The 21,044-nt window shown below is 37.8% G+C and overlaps 1 protein-coding gene across 4 annotated transcripts in view; it reads right to left on the reverse strand.

Annotated features, from left to right (window-relative positions):
- Positions 1 to 21,044, reverse strand: part of Macc1 (MET transcriptional regulator MACC1) — a 175,919-nt gene that overhangs the window by 53,334 nt on the left and 101,541 nt on the right. For 2 of the 4 annotated variants that reach the window (XM_047560817.1, XM_047560821.1), the window contains exon 1: positions 7,276 to 7,386. The exons of the other annotated variants lie outside the window; for them this stretch is intronic. The gene's annotated coding sequence lies outside the window, so the exon portion shown is untranslated. Of the gene's footprint in view, positions 1 to 7,275; positions 7,387 to 21,044 lie in introns of those variants that run through there. 4 annotated transcript variants of the gene reach the window in all.

Consider the following 21,044-nt stretch of genomic DNA (forward strand, 5'->3'; position numbering starts at 1 on the left):
ATTTGTTTGTTTTGCTTGTTTGTTTCTTGGATTTGTAAGGAAAAAGAAAGGCTAAGCTTTTAATCCAATACCAAAAATGATGAAAATGGGAAAAAATAACTTGGAGAAACTTAAATCACAGTATTACAGTAGATAGTCTCTAAATGTATTTTTCAGAACAAAGTGAGAATTGGAAGAAGCCCAGATCCTAAAGGGCCTTGTTGGTCCTTTGCTGTTTGACCTGTGGATTTTGTCTGATCTAGCCAAGATCTTGGCTTTGTAAAACTCCTCCTTCTTTGCTTTCCTGGATTAAACTCCAGTGTTTCTGTTGTTACTTTGATCATCCCATCCTTGTTACCTTCAGTGTTACCTTCATCCCATTCTTGTTACCTTCTGATTTTACATATTTATTGAAACATTTCCCCAAATCTTGTTGTTTCAGTCTTACTTATGATTCCAAATCTAATTTTTGTGGGAAAAGCCCAGTGATCTTTGTGTCTGATCTGGATCCCTACCCTGAACTGCAGAACCGTAACATTCACCTGCAGGATGTCTATGTGTGAAAGCTGCCCACATCTGCGTGCATCTTCTTCTATACCGCAGTGTCTCTTCCCTTCCTTACCTCCTCCAACAGAGTTCTGCTCCTGTTGATGGTTTCACAATCTTCATTTCCCTATTGAACTCTGTCCTCTTCCCCAAACAGCAAATCCTGGCAGGCTTTTCTGACTGATACCATGGCACCTGCACTGATTTAGTTCTTATTATTTCTTTTCTGCTGTCCTCTCCACTGAATAGGCCCCCCCGGCTTTCTCGTCTCATCCTTCTCTAAGCCAGTCTACCCACTCTCCAGTCCTCTTCCTGAAACACAGGTACAAGCAGGGAATTCCAGTACCTATTTCTGCCACTCTACCAAAAATCCTTCCGACAAGGCTCCCTTTAAAAGTCAAAGGATACCTTTCTTGTTATTTGGCCTCTTTGTGACATGAGGCACTGTTAACCTCTCTCCTCTTGAAATGTTGTCCTCCTTTGTCTTCACTTGCTCTTGATTCATTGGATTTCTTGCTATTTCTCTGGAATTTCCTTTCAGTCTCCATTGTGGCTGCTGCTGCTGCTTCTGATTAAAGGTTTAACTCTTGTTAAACCTTTTTTGTTACTCTATTAAAACTTTGCTTCTCTTGTTTAATATGATCAGGGGGTTTTGTGAGTATCGTGATCTATAGTTCAAGACCTAGAAATTTGTTTTTAAAAGTAATTAGCTATATCTTAAGATTTTTGTACAATGATGTACACCACAGAACTAGTAACAATAGAAAAAGTTGAAAAAGACATATTTTCATCAGTAAAGAATTGTCAAGTTATACTACTATATACAAATAAGCAATCTAAGCTGTTGTTATAGAAGAATATATAATTGCATGAAATGTACAATACATGGGTAAGAAAATTAAAACAATCACATAACATTTTCGATAAATCGTGTATTCTGAACACCTATTTTAGGCATAAAAAGACTAACAGGATAACACACACAAAACTTTAACATGCGCATCCTCAATAAGTATGAGGGTAATTCTTAAATTTTCTACAGTGATTATGTAACGTCAGGGAAAAAAAAAAGAAAGAAAGAAAGAAAGAAAGACTAAATCAAACTTCTTTAAGCAATATCCTTTATCCCAAAAAGCATCTTGGGAACCACCTGGTTCTCCCTTCCTCACTCCACTTTCCTGGCCTAAGTTAGATATCCTTACATTTCCAACATGTAAACCTCTGCCTTAGCTCTCACATCATATTAATTAAATTTTTATATGTATTTGTCACCTCCAATGCTGTGGATTTCCTTCATTTCTATATCCCCCGTGCTAAGCACACTGCATGTAGAATTAACATTTACTGAGTCCTGACTGCCCACAGAGAAGAAAGTGTACACCCCTTATACAGATATTTGAAAATCCTTCCCAACCACAGGCCACCATCTTCTCAGTCTTTTTCCTTTGTATTTTTGCTTCTGTCTCCCTAAATAATACATCTTTGCAAGCAACCCCATTTAGGCAAGGGATGGTGTCTTTCTTACTCTGCTGTATTCCATAACATCCCAGCTCTCATAGAGTAGATGTTCAGAAATTATTTGTTGAATCAATGATTGGATAAATTAATTAACTTTTTCAAATATATCCTGCAGTTGCCACTTCTTCATATCTTCTAAAAACCATTCCCTCCAAGTTTTCCCTCTTTAACTTCCTCTCTCAAATCTCCAAAGCTTAATAATGTTTGGTCATTTTAAAAAATCATTTTCCTATCTTCCTAAGCAAAAGTAAATTCTCTTCGGTACAATATTGCACTTATTAGACTCCTCTCATTAATGATGCTCTTCTGATGTTATTTAAATGCCAACCAGATTCTAAGTTTTTGGAATTTAAGGACTACCATACTTAAATGTCTCCCCAGTATTTTTCCCATCTATTCTTTCTTACCTGTCCTAATTGGAAGACACCAACTAGATAAAAAATCCACAGTATGTACTTAGTACTTATATGATAATTTCTGAGAATCAGTTTCTTGATCTCTAAGACAGTTTTAATATTATTACTTGCCCCTTAAAATTAATCAAATCACATGATGTAATTAAAAGTTCTTAGAACATAATATGTATCCGATGTTAACAGTTGTTATCAACTTTGTCATTGGTGCTGTTATTAATGTAATTAATACTAAAAAACATGACTATTAAATTGAAAAGCCAGTCCATCTCTAACACCATAAGTTGAGAAACAAAAGAACTTGATTTAAAAATTTGTAAAAGTCACTGTATTTTAGAGATTGCACTGTGAATCTCTCAAATGTCTCAAGTGTCTGGTTTTCCATGACATCTAGGAAGATCATTTGATTATAATATTTGAGATAAAAAAGTGTGTTGGTAATGGGGAGAAAGGAACTCTCATTTTTGTTGGAGATATAATGTGGTATAAATATTTGGAAAGCAAGTTCTCAATATCTCATAAAAATGCAGCGATCTTATTCCTAGAAATATTCACTAGAGTAATCTTTACATTTTCATACAAAGTAAAATGTAATAGAATATTTTATAGTGCTACTTATGAGAGCAAAATACCATACAGCTATGAAAATTAATAAGTTGTTCTACAAGAATCAACACGGACTGATCTCAAAAGTATAATGTGGAGAGACACTAGCAAGTTGCAGATGAATAATGTATACTTTATTGTTTATATAAAATTTTTAAACACACAAAACAATGTTATATGCTGTTCATGGATATATACACAACTTGGTGGAAATAAAAATATTTTTAAAACAAAAGAATAAAAATGTACTCTGGATAATATCTACACACAGGATAATAGTGATCTCTGAGGTTGGCAAGAGAGAAATAGGACAAAAGAGAATGCTTTATTTTTTATCTTTAATATTTTATCAGCTCTGTATTGTATGCATTAGAGAAATGTTTAAATTAAGTGTTTTCCCATTAAAAAGAGAAAACGTGTACAAAACTCCTCTATTATTTTTGGAAATAGAACCAGGTGTCTGTTCTCTTGACTAGAGAAGAAGATTTTTTTTTTTTTTCATTCCAAGGAAAATCCCTATAAAGAAGCTTCATCTCTCTGGGAAAGGTGGAAACAGGCCACAGTAATCAAGAGAGAAACCCCAAGAGAAAAGAAAGCATTGGGAAGGAAGATCAACATGACTTTCCTTTGCCATTCCATCCCTAGTACTGGAAGATTCTCCAGCTTTCTTCCCCTAACACCTTGAGTGGGGCAGGCCAGAAGCACAGGCCTGGGCTTCCTTATTAATAGGGGTGTGCTTGCTCTCTCCTTGGTGTCTCTGTCTGTCCCTGGTGACACTTAAGTCAACTTAAAGTCAAACAAAGTAGTTTCCCTTTTTGCTTCAAGATCCATTCTTATCTCAATTTCAAATTGACTGAGGTTCAAAGTATCTTTTCCCCCACAAGAACTAACTCCCCATCTTTTGCCTCATTCTCTCACACTACCAAAACCTCAAGAGCTTCATGGGTGTCTTTACTATTATTCATTGTTCTTCTTTACTGTGTGACTGCCCTCTCCTTTCTCATTTTAATTCCTAGCACTGCTCAAATTCACGCTCAAATTTTTAAAAACTGTTTCTGAAGTGTTCTTCCTGCCTTTGTATTCCCAGTTCTCCAACCCACCTGAATGCTCTTCCCTGGATGAATCTGCTGAAGCATGTAATGCTCTCAACATATCAGTTTCTGGGTCAGGACATTTTTGAATCTCTGCTATCTTGAAGCAAAGTCCAAGTCCCTTTGAGGCTTCCACAACAAACCTTTTTCCAGTGTCATCATCCAAAATCCCCTAGAATACCCTCCATAGAAAACCCAGTATCCCTTCTTTCCAGCTATACATAAAAATAGCCTATTCAATTTCACTTCCTAATTTCATGCTTGACATTCTCCCTACTTCCGTGTTTCCCAAACTCAGGCATTCAGGGACCTTGTCATGAATTTTTCATTAAAAACACCATCTGAACTATTTTTTACAATTTTTTTCTGTAAATTTACTCTCAGTTTAGCTTAGATAAAAATTTAAAAGTTAATTTTTATCATTACCATAAGCGAAAAGCACAGTCGCTATTACAATATATGGGTAATACCTGCAAACATAAAATAGAATTTTCAAAGTTATTAAACTGAATACTCCTTTCCTGCTAAAATCTGTTGCTCACTCTGTTGTTATAAAAGTGGCTTAAATAAGTGATAAAAGAATTTTTAGTTCTTATCAAGATCAAAATTCATACTTGAAGAATTAAACATATGTTAAAAAATATAATCAATAATAACTTACCCAACCTGTCATTTCAGTGTTATTGACTCTCTAGTCCATATGGTGCCTACAATAATTTCATATCTGCAAACTTTGGGAAATGCTGCTGTATGTGAGGTATTCTCATCATTTCTTTCTGCTGATCTCAGCTGTGCACATACTTCCAGGCCTAGCTAGAGTTGCACCACTTCCCACGGTGTCCTTTTAAAATTTAGCACACTGTGACTGCCCTTCCTCTGGGCATCTCAGCTCAGCTTCTCTTCCATGTTTGGAGAGGCCACTCCATCCTGCTTTTAAATGATAATGTACACGTTTTCAAGTTTACTTTTTCTGGTCTCCAATGATCATAGTTCAAAGATTTATGGAGGTTTCTTTTCTGTTTATTTGTTTGTTTTGTTTTTTCAGTGTTGGGAAATGAACCCAGGGCCTCATGCATGTTAGGCAAGCACTCTACCACTGAACCACATCCTTAGGGCAATGGAGCATCGCACTTTCTGTGGAGTGGGATTAACGAAGATGACTCCATGAATCTCCTACAGGACTGATGAATTAGCACTTCCTCCCTCTATTTATGAAACACATCTTCAGTATAGATAAGATCCCCTCTCGAGAGCTGGTTCTGTTCATCCTTCTAAGCAGACCCAGCCCAAGGGAAACCACTTAGAATTGCTAGAAATCCTCATCAAACAAATAAATGACACTTCCTAGAGAATCGTGGCCTTAGATGGCATGTGACAACAAGAACAAAGCTACTCTGTTAGGAAAAGTGCTGTATGTCCTAAGAGTTTCTGCAGCTACCCTTCACCTTGGGTTTCGTTCCAGTGCCATCCTGCTCTTGCTAACAGGGCTCCTGAAAGCTTACATTTATATGGCATATCACATACAAAACTGCACACAAGTACTGGTTGTTACCTTCACCAGATGCTAGAGAGAATGCCCGATCTTATTAGACAGCTTGTCAGATGTGTGGTCTTTCAAGAAAGGATTCTCTAAAACTTTAACAATAATATGACTTCAAGTTTAAAATCAATATAATTTCAAATTTCAACAAATGCATTTTAATATAAGGTGACTTTTAATGAACTCCATCTTGATAGTCTGTTATCTTTAAGACACAGACAGATAAAAATATCCTGTTTATAAATCAGCTACATGGAAAGTGTGAAAACTGGAATAAATAATCCATTTGCCTTTAGTTTTTTTTTTTAATTTAATGTTAATGGTTCTTCTTAGTTATACATGAGAGTAGATGCCTTTAGTTTTATAAATGAGTTATAACCAATTTTCCAGAAAATTTAACTAATAATTATAACTTCATAAATTCTATATGCTGCACACTACTTAAGAAGTCATTAAAAATCACCATTATAAGTTAAAAATAATCATTTAATTATGTTAAGGAGAGCTTAAAGGATCACCATGAAAGTTGAGGCAACTTTAAGAATATATCTGAAGGACCTCATCATCCCCTGGTAACTACTGCTATGTGAAAACCCAACATTAACATAGGTGACTTCATATCAATCTGAGATTAAATCCCCTGAATACAGATTTAGATCTTTTTAAGCCATGTGGTAAACCTTCATAAGTGGAAGGTACCAGAATTTTCACTATGGGTTCTTTGATCTGACTTTCATAACTGTGGTGAAAAGCATATAACATAGCATTACCATCTTCACCATGTATAAGTATACAGTTCAACAGTGGTAAGTTTATTTATATTGTGCAAACAATCTATCATGGTTTCACCTTGCAAAACTGAAACTCTATGCCCACAAAACAGCTACCGTTTCTTCCTTCTCCCAGACCTGGCAACCACCATTCTATTTTCTGTTTTTGTAAAAATTTGACTAATATAGTACCTCATATAAGTGGAATCATATAGTATTTGTTTCTTTCATTTGTTTGTGAAGCACAACTGAAACTTAATTAGTATGAAGCTAAGTTACCTTCCATTGGTTATCAGCCATCTATTCAGTGCTGTACACTCTGCTAATTTCATCCTATTAAACCAGTGAGGCAGGCTATACACACTTTACAGATGAGGAAACCAAGGCTTTACAAGGAGAAACATCTTGTTACAGGTTACATATCCAATAACAGTGGGACCAATTCAACTTTATTTAGCTCACAGTCTTCAACATGCCAAGATGTCTTTTGAAATATTTAATTTTTTTTTCCAGAGGATTTCAAATGTCTACATATTTGAAGCAAGTCAGAGTGGTTCTTTTCTTACATTTGACTTTTAATGTTACATGTATTGCTCCTTTATTAAATAAACCACTTTATTCTAAACCATATCTCAAGGTGTTACTCTAATTCATTTCCCACAGGATATCGGTTACCTTTCATGTGCCCAAGCAGGGCTTGGGAAGAAAGAAGCAGTTAGTCTATTCAATTTTTTTCTGGAAATTATACAATTTGCCATTGTACAGCCCTTACCAGCAGTGAAAGGAATAATGTTTTTTAAAAAGTAACTTACATCTGTGAAAGTAAGCCTCAGCTTCTTCAGGTCAGGCACATTGTTTTAGTGAATGGAAGTCACTCTATCCAAGCCAGGTACTCTCTTCAAACGTGCCCTGCTCAGTATGTGGGCGAGACTGCATTCCTTCTTACAGAGCCACCTGGGACTCAAAGTCTTGCCAGAGTGACACCAATGCTGCCCAACCAGAAAGCCTGAAAGGCATAAGAACTACAATACCCACAATTCAGGCTCCTCACCTGAAACCAGGAGAACAGGGTAATGGCTAGAGTTTCACTCTAGGAATAAAGTGGGAAAACCAGAGTGTTGGGGGGGACCCTGGTGTTGTATTTAAAAATGAGCAGTATATATGGTCCTATTTGCATAAAAGGAAATTAAAGTGGTTTGGTGTTTGCCAAGGAGTAAAAAGGGTTTTTCACTGTTGGCAAGAACTGAAAAATCATGCAAATAAATTGTCTCTCCTGCAGCTGTGAAACCTGCCCTACCAGATTCTCTTTCGGTGATTCAGAGGCCAGGGCGCCTGCTGCCCTGGGAAGCAGGTGAAGGAAACTGCTGAGGTGAGGCCTTGCAAACTCAGTTCCTCTTAAAACTGTGATATGCCACACCTATAATGAAGACCTTTGACTCCTCATCTTCTCAAATACATCCTGATATTTTAAAATGTGCTTTTTAAAATATGAGCAAGAACGAGCCTTTCTGAAGATGTCCTTCCCCTTTCCTTTCTATTTCTGGGGTTCATGTGTTCCTTCTTGCCTATCCCAGCATTATTTCCAATTGTTCAAAATTCAAGAAAGAGAAAATTGAGGGCAGAATTGTTTTAAAGCTTAGTAAAATAAAGGATGCAATCATTATTTCACTTCTTTGCAGTATTAGCCACAGAGAGTGAAATCAAAAGCTAAAATTAAGAAATGTGTTTTCCTCATTTGTTCATAGAGCATCTTACTCTGAGCCTTTTATTTCCTCTTTGACACAGCCCAGAAAATGGAAAGAGCCACCCTTGACTTGATCTGAGCTCAAATAAACAATAGGAGAATGCATTTAGAGTAGACAGATGCCAGAGTGGTGACGGAGGGCATTTCCTTTCCCTTTCCCCCACTCTCTCCACCTCCTTTCTACTTGCCTCTGCCTCCCTGATGTGACCTGCCTGAGAGTGCTGGCCCATTCCCCTAGGCTACCCAAGTCCCACCAAAGTTTCCCCCAGAGTCATCCCACAATCCAAATTTGCCATCTAGTCCCCTTTGTCGCAGGTCCCTCAACTCCTGATTAGAACCAAACTTTCCTTATGCTGTTTATATTCATTCCACAGAAAGACTCTCCTCTCCCCCAGACTAGTGGTTTGTTCTCCATGCTGTTTCTTCTCCTTGAAATCCTCATCTTTGAATATGCAGATCCCTCCTTCCTTTCAAAGTATGATGAAAAAACTCTCCCCCAAAAAGCCCTCCCCAGTCTGTTCCATCTGAATTATTCTCATCTTCCTAATCAATTCCATAATATTGTTATCTACTCCTCTCATAACACTCTGCACCTTGTTTCATTGTTTTGTGTGAGCGCAGGTGTACACATGCAGGCTGACCTTCCTGTTTTCAGACAAGACTTCATTTTTACTCCCACCTTATCATGTAGATGTTTCTAATAATGGATGCATCAAACATCTGCAATATTAACCCCAAGTTGGATTTTAACACTTAATACCAACACTATCTATACCAGAGTTTTGCATTTAAAGAATTCTTTAAATATCAAGAAAAGAATCCTGTCCCTTCTTTCACAATCTATACCTTCTGAAAAGTGTGGTGCTAAATGCAGCAATTCAAGCCCTGATGGTACCTGAAATGCAGGCTGTATTGAATCAGCACTAAAGGTCTCCACAGCTCCCCTTCATGCTGTGCTCTTGGTTTCTAACAGCTTCCTACAGGCTGGCCTCTCTGGAATCCTCTGTCCCATGACTATCTTCTTGAGACCTGACCCTGCCTCCATCTATGATTTTGATTTTCAGTTCCAGCATTGGGCTCTGTTTCCCTATAATCTCATCTCCCTCATCTGCAGACTAAGTTCTGTTCTTATAGTTCTTTAAATAGATCTTGGTCTCTGATCTCTCTCACCCAGGGAAGGGAATTCTTAGCAGCTATTCACCTTACACGCCTGTTTCTTGAAGTTTCTCCTGGTCCTCACATGTTCTGTGTCTTCCAGTCATCAACCCCCCCATGGAGGGCGTGAGACCAAGCTGATTGCACAGTGAGGTTTCTGTGAACGCTCAGACATAAAAGCCAGTTGGCAAAGACAATAGTTGTCTGACGGGTGAAAACAAACCTCACTTTCCCAGCTCTCCTCTAATCATGTCGTGTGCTCCCCAGCCCCTTAGCCTGCCTGTGTGAGCATAATCTAAGTGACCTAAAGTTGTATCCATGGTTCATCCTCTTCGTGTGGCTCAGGACCACTTCCCTCCTTCACCTCTCTTCCTCACACAGAAGTCTGAAACCATGATCACTCGGAGCCATGAGAATTGTACTTAAGAAAAGAGCCAAGCGCCGTGGCACAAGCCTGTAATCCCAGGAGCTCAGTAGGTTGAGACAGGAGGATCTCGAGTTCAAAGCCAGCCTCAGCAACAGTGAGGTGCTAAGTAACTCAGCGAGACCCTGTCTCTAAATAAAATACAAAAATAGGTCTGGCGTTGTGGCTTAGTGGTTGAGGGCCCCTGATTTCAATCTCTGGTAAACACCCCCCAAAAAAACAAGAAAAGTAAAAGAAAAGAGTAAGATATGAACATATATTATTTCTTGACAGATAGTAAAAGCATATAGAAAGTCAGACCTTTCCAACTCAGTGTGTGGGAAGAAGAAAGAAGAGGTTGAAGGGAATTTTAAGGGGGTTTCAATAGACATATGCTAGTAGGTACTAAAGAGTAGATGTGTCAGGAGCAGGGTGTCTGTGATCGAATACACAACCTGAGCCATTATATGCTTAACCCAGTTGAGAGGGCTAATTGAGAACTAGCTATTTCCACAACCTTCAGTGAAAGAGTGTAAAGGTGTCACAAAGGCCAGTGGATGTGCACAGGCTAAGGGTGAGGTCATGAAAAATGATTAGACTCACCCACCAGTAAATGTGATGCTCTACAGTGCTCCCAAAAGACCTCTAGTCCAAGCATTAAACCTGTCTCCTCACAGCAAATAATGCCTTTGGTTTCATTGCGTGGGCTTCAGAACTCCATTTTGTTCTCACACCCCAATGTTATGTCCATTCCTCTACCAAACACTCAGGTACCATCTTGAAAAGAAACTGGAGGAGGAGGAGAAACTCAAACCGAGAATTAAAAAACATTAAAAAAAAAAAGTCATCAAAATGTTTAAGCCAAAAGAGATAGATGCACTTAATAGTAAGTTAAAAATCTATTCCTGCCCTCCATCTCTACACTCCAATGGTAACACCAACATAGAAGCTAAAATTCCAGTGTCTCATTTAAATTGGCCGTTGTAGATAAGGGAGAAGCACAACATTTAGAATAAATAACTAATCCAACACAGCTATCTGGGACCTAGAATTTGGAACTGGCTGGAAAAGAAGCAGGGACAAGAGAGAGACCACTCTTCTGGTGAAGAGAGGCAGCTGTGCAAACAACGCCCTCCTCTGGGGTGTGATTGTGGCAGCCATGGAACATAGGGTCCAGGACTCACAACCCCGGCTGGTCATGCAAACTGTGGTTTCTAAGGCTTAGCAGAAACAATGAACCTATTCAGTGACATTGTTTTGGCTGCTGCCATGGTTCCCTAAGCTGTGCGCCTGATTCCCCAACCCTCCCAGCAATTCTGGAACTGGAGTTTGGTGTTACTTTTTCATTTAGGTCAGCCACAGGCATTTACTGTTGGTTGGAGCTAAAAGTTATGGTACAAACATCTCACACAGCTCTCACTCATTTTCACAGATGTCACCTCTGCCCATCTCACCCTATTTAAACTGCAGAAGATCAAAGACTAGATCTTATTTATTTATACATAGATAAAACTCACAGTACTTGGCCATAGTACATATTTGCTGACTTAAAATGAATGGATCAGTTAAATGAGGAAGTCTTACTTAAACTTCCTTCTCATGTAAAAATTCTCTGACCACATGGAAACTATCAAGTTCCTTATTAACACAGAGGTAATTTTTTTTTTCTTCTAATGCTGCAAGTGGTTTAGAATTATACTTTCCCCCTTCTCTGTATCTAGGATGGAGCAGAACTAGTGATTTCCTACACCTATGGGGGAAATCAAACACATGAAAAGTGATCTGAATATGCCCAGGGTGTTGCTTACTGTTACTTAATAATCAAAGAGGTTTGTTTGTTTGTTTGGTTTTTGTTGTTGTTGTTTTGTTTTGTTTTGGTTTTGGTTTTTAATTGGCCTATGTTAAATATTACTCATGTTTAGTACCTGAAGTTCAGATACACCAACGTGATAGGAAACAACACTTTCCCCACATTCTCAGATTTTTCCCACCACCCTGTCTTGGAAAGAGAAAGGCATTGCAAGCTCAGAAGAAAGTTCCCCTTGGAGTTTTTTTTTTTTTTTTTTTTTTTTTTTTTCTGTTCTGATTCAGTATGCATGAACTCTCAGACACTGGTCTGCTGGGACTTTAATTTCTGGGTCACTTTGTCCTTGAGTCATGATCATACTTTACCTTTCTAAAAATGGTCACTAACAGAGTCATTTACCAGTTAATTTCAGTGAATAACTCAAAACACTTTGTGAAATATTAGGTCCAGAGTTTTAGGTCAAATTGCTCTTATTTCCCCAGATTAAGAAAGTAAGTGAAGTCGTTCTTACAATTTCATATTTCGATTCATTATATGTTTCTGGATATAATATTCCACACTTCATATTTCTAGTCATTATATCTTTCTGGATTCTTTACTCAACCATAAGATAAATTATCCATAAATTAACCTCAACCAAGAAGCATTTTAGAAAGTCATTGCTATTTTTTTCCATTTGTTGCTTTCATGATATCCTTCAAGGAAACAGGGGTCAACTTTTCATGTGATCCCAAGACTTGCTGCCCTTTGTCACTAATCAGGAACAGAGTGCTCTGTGTAGTTTTCCCTAAAATTGCCTATGGATTACTTGCTTCATGTTTTTTTACATAAAGAATTTTCTGTTTGTCTACCCTTCTTTATTTTTCCTGGTACAATTTCCACTTTCATGCCATGATCATTTTTTGGAAAAGGTCTTCATATGTCTTTTTATCAACTTCCCTGGAGCTTCAATGAAAATTTCAGAGACATATTTTTGTCAGTAAGCCCTAGGAAGATGTAAAGTTTTGCGCCTCTAGGCAGTGATTTTTGTGCATTCCATTAACAAATGTGTATGCGTATGCACGTGTGTGTGTGTGTGTTTGTGCAGTATATCAACTACCTCACTCGTGTAAGGGGCAAAAATTTACTCTAAATCCCTGGTATACCACAAGGTAAGCTGAGAATGGAATATCAACCTTAAAGTGTGTTTTATATAGTTCACAATCTAAAAACCAAGATAAGGGGTAGCTGATATTCCTAATTATCTGTCAGTACAATTATGCAGTATGAGCTATGCTTTTGATTTTAAGAGTCCTCCAAAAGCCCACGTGACAAAGATTTAGGCTCCAGCATAGTGCTTTTGGGAGGTGGTTGAACCTTTAGGTCAAATTGACGTAGGCCTCGTGGAAGATCTTCAGGTCATTGCGGGGGAGTTCTTGAAGAGAATAGTGGGTGCCCAGCCCCTTCATCTGCCTCTTTTTCAGTTTCTAGTCACAAGTTGAGCAGATTGCTCTTCAAGGAGCTCCTGCCATGATGTGCTGCCTCACCACCGGTCCAAAAGCAACAAGACCAACTGATCATGGACTAAAACCTCCAAACCTGTGAACCACAATAAACATTTTTTCTGTAAGATGATTATTTCCAGTATGTTACAGTAATGGAGGGCTAACTACTGAATTATGGTACAGACATAGATATTTATTTATAAAGGGAGACAAAAGTATTTCTTGCACATTTAAAATTTTGCACAAGAAGACACAAAACAAAATTTTAAAGGAGGACAGAAGTAGTATATTTCCTATCCTTGGAGTACTGACTCTTATTTTTTGTATTCCTAATAAGTATTATACTATAGTGAGCTCTACCCTCTAACTTGAAGATGAAGAATTGAATTCCATGGATACACACACAATTTTACCTACAAGAGACAAAATCCCAGTATCTGTGACAGAGAAGAAGAGGAGGACCATAGTCACTCATTAAGTACCCTGCAAGGACTCCCATCTAGAAAGTTGGAGACTTTAGAGTGCTAGTGCTAACAACTTCATTCTTGCTATGTTCATGTTCAGGTGCTGAAAATCACTACAGATTTAGTGAATTGAATTACACAAATTTAATATCTTTTAGTTCTGGAAGTAGAGAAGCTGAAAAGAGTCTCAATGGGTCAAAGGAAAGGTGTCAGCAGGGCCACATTCACTTCTGGAGGTGTTGAGGGAAAATCCTTCTCTTTGCTGTTCTCATCTTCTAAGGGCCCTGCACATTCCTTGGTACAAACTTCATCCATCTTCAAAGCCAGCAAGAGTAGTTGTGTCCTTTCATATCACATTTCTCGGATCCTTCTGTCATCACATCCCTCTCACTTGACTACAGCAGGAAAGCTCTCTGCTTTTAAGGACTCATGATTAAACTGAGACCATCCAGATAATCCAGATCATCCCCCATCTCAAACTATGGACCTCTAATCACATCTACTAAGTTCCTTTTACCACGTCAGGTAATATATTCACACATACCAGGAATTAAGGCAAAGACATCTTGGAGGGGCTATTATTCTGGCTACCATACCAGGTTTCCTTCTCAGGAAATTTTCTACACCTCTTTATAGGGTTGGAGTTGGGTCCTGTACAGGCTTCTCATTTAGATTGAGTGAGGGTTCGATTTTTTCACACAAGACTGGGGTTTGAAGATGTATGATTGAATAGGAGGCTTTGGGTCTCCAAGATATCACCTGCTGGCCTCTGGATCATCACAAACTATGTCATTATGGGACTCATGATTCAGTTCCAAAAGTGGTTTGCTCTCAATAATAATTGAATTGAACTAGTTAAACAAATCCATATTAAAATGGAAAAACATCTTAAAGAGTTTCTCACTGCAAAAATTCTTCAGTTGACATTTTAGCGGGGTTAAGTTTATGAGAAACACTGATGGGGGAGAATATGAGGAGTACTAAATGGAGGAAGAGGAGTTTTCCTGCACCACAGGACCACATGGCTTGCCTCTTATACCCACAGTTTCCTTAACATGAAAGAACCTAGCCACACACAAACTTTTTATGTCTTCTAATATATGACTCTTCTATCCTGACCAACCATGGATGACTGACCATGATGACTTGACTGTAAGCTGATGGCCCAACCAAAGTTGACCAACTTCAAACTAGATCAGTTTTTTTTTTCAATTTTAATTACATATTTCATCAGTGTATGGAGCATGAATCAATTTATCCATATTTTAAAATGAAATAAATGGAAACAATGGAACTGAATGGATGTAATGGAATGAATAGACTAGATTAGTGTTCACTGCACTAAAAACAATTCAGTGTTACTCCATGAGTCATTCATTTCAATGAGTATGTAAATGTTTGTGCCTGTGTGTAGTAGTATTTGTGTGTGTGTGTGTGTGTGTGTGTGTGTGCATGTGTGTGTGTGTGTGTGTGTGTGTGTGTATGAGCATTGGACCACTTATACCATGATTTCCTTTCTATGGGGAAATCTGAAAGCTACACAGCTAGATAGTGGTCTTATTGGGTAGTCAAACATGAAAGCCCTACTACGTATTTTTACGTATAATACACTATGCCCTATAAGTGTATTTTTACACTGGGAGGTAACCCACTAACTAACTAACCAATCAAGTCATCTCTTTTTGGCAAACACATGAAGTACTTCAATTGGAGATACAGACAGGAGCACTGCAAAACCACAATAAACACCTTGACAAGACGGAAAGCAGAAACCACAAGCTAGTCAAAAGCTTGATTAATATCCAGAGACCGTGGGAGTAGAGAGCAGCAAGATAGAGGAGGTGCCTGGTGGTAGCAGAAGCAGCAAACGAAGAATGAAGCAGAATGGGAGACAGGCTAATCTCAGGAACAGAAGAATCACAGAGTCAGGAATATTAGACACCCATGCATAACGGCAAGGCAAGATGAGCTGTCATTCTTATATTCGACAAATACTTATAGACTGCCTGCTGTGTGCTAGGGACTGTCCTAAGAGCTGAGAACATTGCACTGAAGAAAACAGACACAAATCCACAGCTTCATAGAGCCTACATTCTAGGGAATGTGTTCTAAGTTATATCCTAAACTAAAGGTAAATTCTTCCTGATTGTACAAATGTTGTGGGTGACCTCCTATGGTCCTCACTTTGTCCTTTATTGTTTCAATATACCCTCATAGTTTTATTTCTTGCAACATGAAAAAGCCTAACCGATAGAGCCCAAAATAAAAATTGGTTACATAAAGTTGTGCCCAGCACCAGTTATAAGAGTAGAAAGTCCCACTCTGATGGGGAAGAAGCAGGAACTTCTCTCTGCTTGCAGATGGCATTGGCACCAACAAAGAAGAATCAAGCAAATTCAATAAAATAAAGTTTCCATCATTTTTGATTACATGTGACAGAACTTCTATGTATGTATTTATTATAATAGGGGGGTTTTTTTGGAAGGAGGCAAGGAATATTTGGTAAAATTTTGCCTAGCACAGTTAACAGTTCTCAGGCATATCCTTCTGGTCTTTTCAAGAAGTTGTCAACACCCATCATCTCTTGCTTCCTTTAGTATATTATCCCTCTTCTCCCATCAGAATCCCTCCTCTCCACACATCTCGCAGTTTGTAGTAAACAACAAACTTTCACATCCCTCTCAAGCAAGCTCCTTACCTGCACTCCCCGTGACTGAAGGGCTTCTTGACAGAATCTCTCTCCATAGTTACATGCAGTCCCCTCCTCTTCTCAGACCTCAGTCCTTTCTGATCTGGCCTGTCCCTTTCTCAAGCTCTCGTTAAAGCAGTATTTTTAAACCTCATGGATCGTCATTCTTGTTCTTTCAATCTTTATCTTTCTCACTCCGTCAGCAGATTTTAACACTTGTATCAGTCAGAACGTTTAAGTTATGCTACAGTTAAAAAAAAAAAGCAACAACTCAAAACCTCAGGCTCACATCAACAAAGGTTTCTTTTCTCACTCACTCTACCCATCCACTAAGGGTTAGCGGGAGGACTTGACTCATCTTATCACAAAAGGGTTTAGACATTAGGAGTGGCCTCCCTTTTGAACATTGTTGCCCTGTAGAGGGTGAGTCCTGGTGAAGGTCACCCAGGCACATTGTAAACTCTTCCCAGAATCAACACACATCCTTTTTGCTCACAACCCTTCATGCAAAATCAAATACATGCTCATACCTTCCCACAATGGGCTAGGACACAGATATTACCCTGTATCTATAAGCAGAGAATTGACAAAACTTGGGATGACTGTAATTCCTGTAGTGAGATTCACTGATCCCTCTGTGGAAAGGACTCTCCCCTGGCATCTGACCCCACACTCTTGAAGCCTCTCCTCTCCCTGTGACTGCTTTTCCTCTGTCTTTGCAGGCTCAGTTTCCATCCTGTACTCAGCTTGCCTTAGTGCCTCATCTCTTTCCCTGGGCAAACTCACCTCAACCTTGCCACTTGTATCACCTCCCAACATTAGTGATTTTAAATTCATGCCAGAGCCCTCCTCTGAGCCAAAATCCAGACGCCCAGTTCTTATTTCCACCTGAGTACCTCCACCTAAAACTGGACCTATAAATTTGACCCCAAATGGTTTCTCTGCCAAGCTTCCTGTCTCAGGGAGTGGCACCATGAGCCACTTCATTTTGAAAGTCAAAATTTCAAGATACATCCTTGTATGTGTTTCTCTCACCCACTTGTCTAATCCATCACCAACTCCTGGCAGATTCACCTCCTAAGTAGATTTCACCCTGTGTTCCCTTTTTCATGTGCACTCTCACTGGCCTCCAACAAATGACCCACATCCCTTGCCCGGAACACTGAAAAGGATTAACTGGCTCTTATCCGTTGTTGATGCTTTCAATTCATCCTTGACCTTGAAAATGGAATGTTTTTTCCAAAATGTTTTTGCTTTATAATTCTTGAACAGTTTTCCTTTGCTGTCAGGTAAAGCTGAAATCCCCATTGGGTTCCTAAAACCCTCCAGAGTCTCTTGAGTCCATTCCTACCACACCGCCACTCTCATAATCTGTCACTTTTAACAATTCGCTCTGCTCCAGAGGAGATGTATTTAATTCTGGAATTTTTCAAGTTCCCTTCCACCAGAGACTCTTCACATATTCCCTTTTTGGATTTTGCCCATTTATAGATAAGGCTTCCTGAAGATAGTCATATCAAGTTTTTAATCTCATGATAATTTTAGGGAATAATTCAAGTTTGTTCTTCAAGTTAGCTCCATGAAGTCAGGACCTGTATTTGTGTTTCTTTATCTTTATTTTCCCAGTTGTTAACATGGTATCACAGATATTTACTGAACATAGTTTGAATGCATGACTGAATGGCAAGTACTATATTCATTTCGTATAATAGATTTTAGTAGAAATAAAATTTATATATTTACTTCAATTTGCTCCAAAAACATAGAGACTGTGTGTGTGTGTGTGTGTGTGTGTGTGTATTCCTTATCATTAGAGAAATTCATAAAGACATTTTTAGGAACAAATGAGGTGTTTGCTAAAATGTGCTTGCTAATGAGAGTGTAAGTGATAACCTCACTAAAAATAGAAGCAGCACAATTTCTCATCTTTTCCCACTTATGTTTTATAGATGTTCTTCTTACATGACACAAGGCAGTGAACAGACACCTCCAGATGTGTGTGGCCACTGCTAAAAATGAGCAATTAACTAGATTATTGGTACAGTGATTCTCCCTTCTTAGTTCAGAAAAAAAAATATGAATCACCAAAGTCAGAGTGCAAAGTCATAAAGTCACACTAAATACAGAGAGGCTGAAAGATTTCACTGACTTTCTGGGAAATGAAATTAACTAGTCCTACACACAAGAGATTGAAATAATGTGTCATGCTAAATTCCAAACTGCTATTATTATGTAGTCATATTATGGACTGATGCTTCCAGTAAGAGGGAAATAATTTATCTGGATTTGGACATATATTAAGTCTTTTAAGTTACAAATTTCCTCTGATAGAATTTAAAATACTATTTAACAAATATATATTTTTTCTTAAAGGGCATGATTTGCATTCTAAAATTGAGCTATCTATTTCCCAATAAAAGAATAGGAACTAACAATTTAAAAATTTTAAGGTTAAAAAAATCAATGTTCAAAGTCCATATACAATCAAAGGTTTTATAATGAGATGAAAATTATATATATATATATATACACGTATATATATGTATATGTAAGAAAAAACAAAATATATCAAGTATGTTTAAAACTAAAGTTGGAAGATACTCTTTGCATTAATTTCTGTGGGTGATTAAATTATTTTGAGCTTTCCTTAACATTTTAAAGCATTATTAACTTCTTGAAGACACCTAATTAGTGAAATTTGGTGCTATATAAGAAAATCATTTGCACCTATTATATGTACCTATAAAAGAGAGAGTATCTAAATCTATAAAAAGGATATTTTCCTTTTCCTCTCATCTTATCAGAAGACTTTAAGAGTATACTTACTACTTTTATGTTTAGATTCAACAAAGAACAGTCATGTATAAATGTGCAGTATTCCTTCCCAGGCCAGGTATATGGTAGGACCCCTCTAGAGTGAGGGTCTTATGACTACTTTTAGCCAAGGGAGGTCAAAGAAATTGCTTATGACCATGCTTCACACACAAAAAGAGTGGAAGGTCAGAAAATGACCTTTCTAGGTCTTATAGCGTAGTGTGAGAAGTGGAATTCCAAGTTTCTGTGACCCACTTTGGGGGAGAGAAATTCTAGTTTCTATGGTCTGCTGGAAGGAGAACTGGAAGAGGAGAAATGACAGTGGTCAAAGGTTAGAAAGACCTTGCGTCTGAGGCTCTCTGAATCAACTTCAGGTCAAAGTTCTCTGTATATCAAGGTGCCTTCCTTTGGGGTATTTTGCACTAATCCCAGAAACATACAACATATAGTGACGTATCAGATACCACAACAAGTAACACTCATAGGACTTTAAAGAATGGTTTTAGTGGATGCAGTGGGCTAGACCCGAGGTTCTGGACTCCTGATCTAAGTTCTTTCCACTTTACAATGGTCACACTTAGTATAATCTTTTCTGGAATCATCAATGTCCCAACAGTCTGGAAAGAGTGATTCTGCATACTTTAAAATAAATATTTTGTGTAAGAAGTTAAAAGGCACCATTTACTAAAAGGAAAAAGAGTGATTTAATAAAGCATTTAAGGATCAAAAACGCTTTAGGGAAATACTTTAGGATTCCAAAGAAGAAATTAAAACTGAGAAAAGTCCCTTTCATTTTCACTAGTGAGTAGATGAAAGTAAAAGTTATGAAATACGAAAGAACCCTGGGACTCATTTGGATACATTTGCCAAAAGGTAAACCACATAATAGAAGAGATTTCTGACCAATTGAAGAGCCTTAGAAAGATAGTTTGTGGTATTACCACAAAATTTCCTTTCATATTTACGCTGTTGATATTGATTTGCCTGTTGGTCTCTTTCCTGGCAGATTTTTCCAACATCACAGAGGGATTTCAGAGAAATACTAGATTTGAAAGGGATTTCCAAAGAATCACTCTACATAATCTCTTTTTGGAGAGTTAGGGATAGAGAATTGACAGATTACTGTGAATACACTATCATTCAAGCTATTCTTTAATAATTTAAAACTCTAGAGTATATGGCTATTATCTCACACAGGAGTTAGAAGCATCTATGCTAATATTGTTATGGAACTGTTCAAAGAGAATGAAAATGCAGATCTCCACTAACTAATAAATGACCCAGAGAGTAACAGGGTAGTCTTCCCTGTATTAGCCTCCAATCTTCCTCTCCCAACTGGGCACTGCTCCATTGCTTTCTTTCAGATCTCCCTGGAAAGGAAAATCACCTTTGGTAAATCCAGAGAACTAAATAATCACTAGAATCTAGTGACTTCCATGAACATTTTATTTCCATGACCCTAATTTTCAGGATATTTTGTGAGCTGTTCTAAGACCCTAGTCACTATTTTGTCCATCATTTCTTTCAGAAGCTGCATTCCTCTTAAAATAAACTCCAACTCCAACACAGGGTTGATATGATTTTTTTAAAGTACATATAAGTCATAGAATAGTGAATAATAACAGTAAATTTTGAGCGGTATAAAGGTCTAATTAGTATTTCCAATTATTTTTAAGTGCTTGTGGAATTTTGCAATGTTGCATAGCTTAAAAAACTATGAATTCATATTCCAGATCATCCAGTTACTAAGTGGTAAGAGCTTGAGTCAAGATTCTTAAACTGAAATTCACTTTCCTCAACTGGAAGTGTGTGTAATCTTTGCCCCATCATATCTTGGGGTTGTGAGGCAGGGTAGAATAGTTAAAAGACATGAATTTCAAACTGAGACAAATGTAGGTTTGGCTTTTACCTTCAGCTTTTAAGAAGTTACTATATGTCTCTGTGTCTCAGTTTCTTACCTTTCAGGATTTGGAAGTGAATTCAAAGTAATATGTGACTAATAAATGTTGGGTTATGAATAG

This window comes from Sciurus carolinensis, chromosome 8 (assembly GCF_902686445.1).
Source record: "Sciurus carolinensis chromosome 8, mSciCar1.2, whole genome shotgun sequence".
NCBI lineage: Eukaryota > Metazoa > Chordata > Mammalia > Rodentia > Sciuridae > Sciurus > Sciurus carolinensis.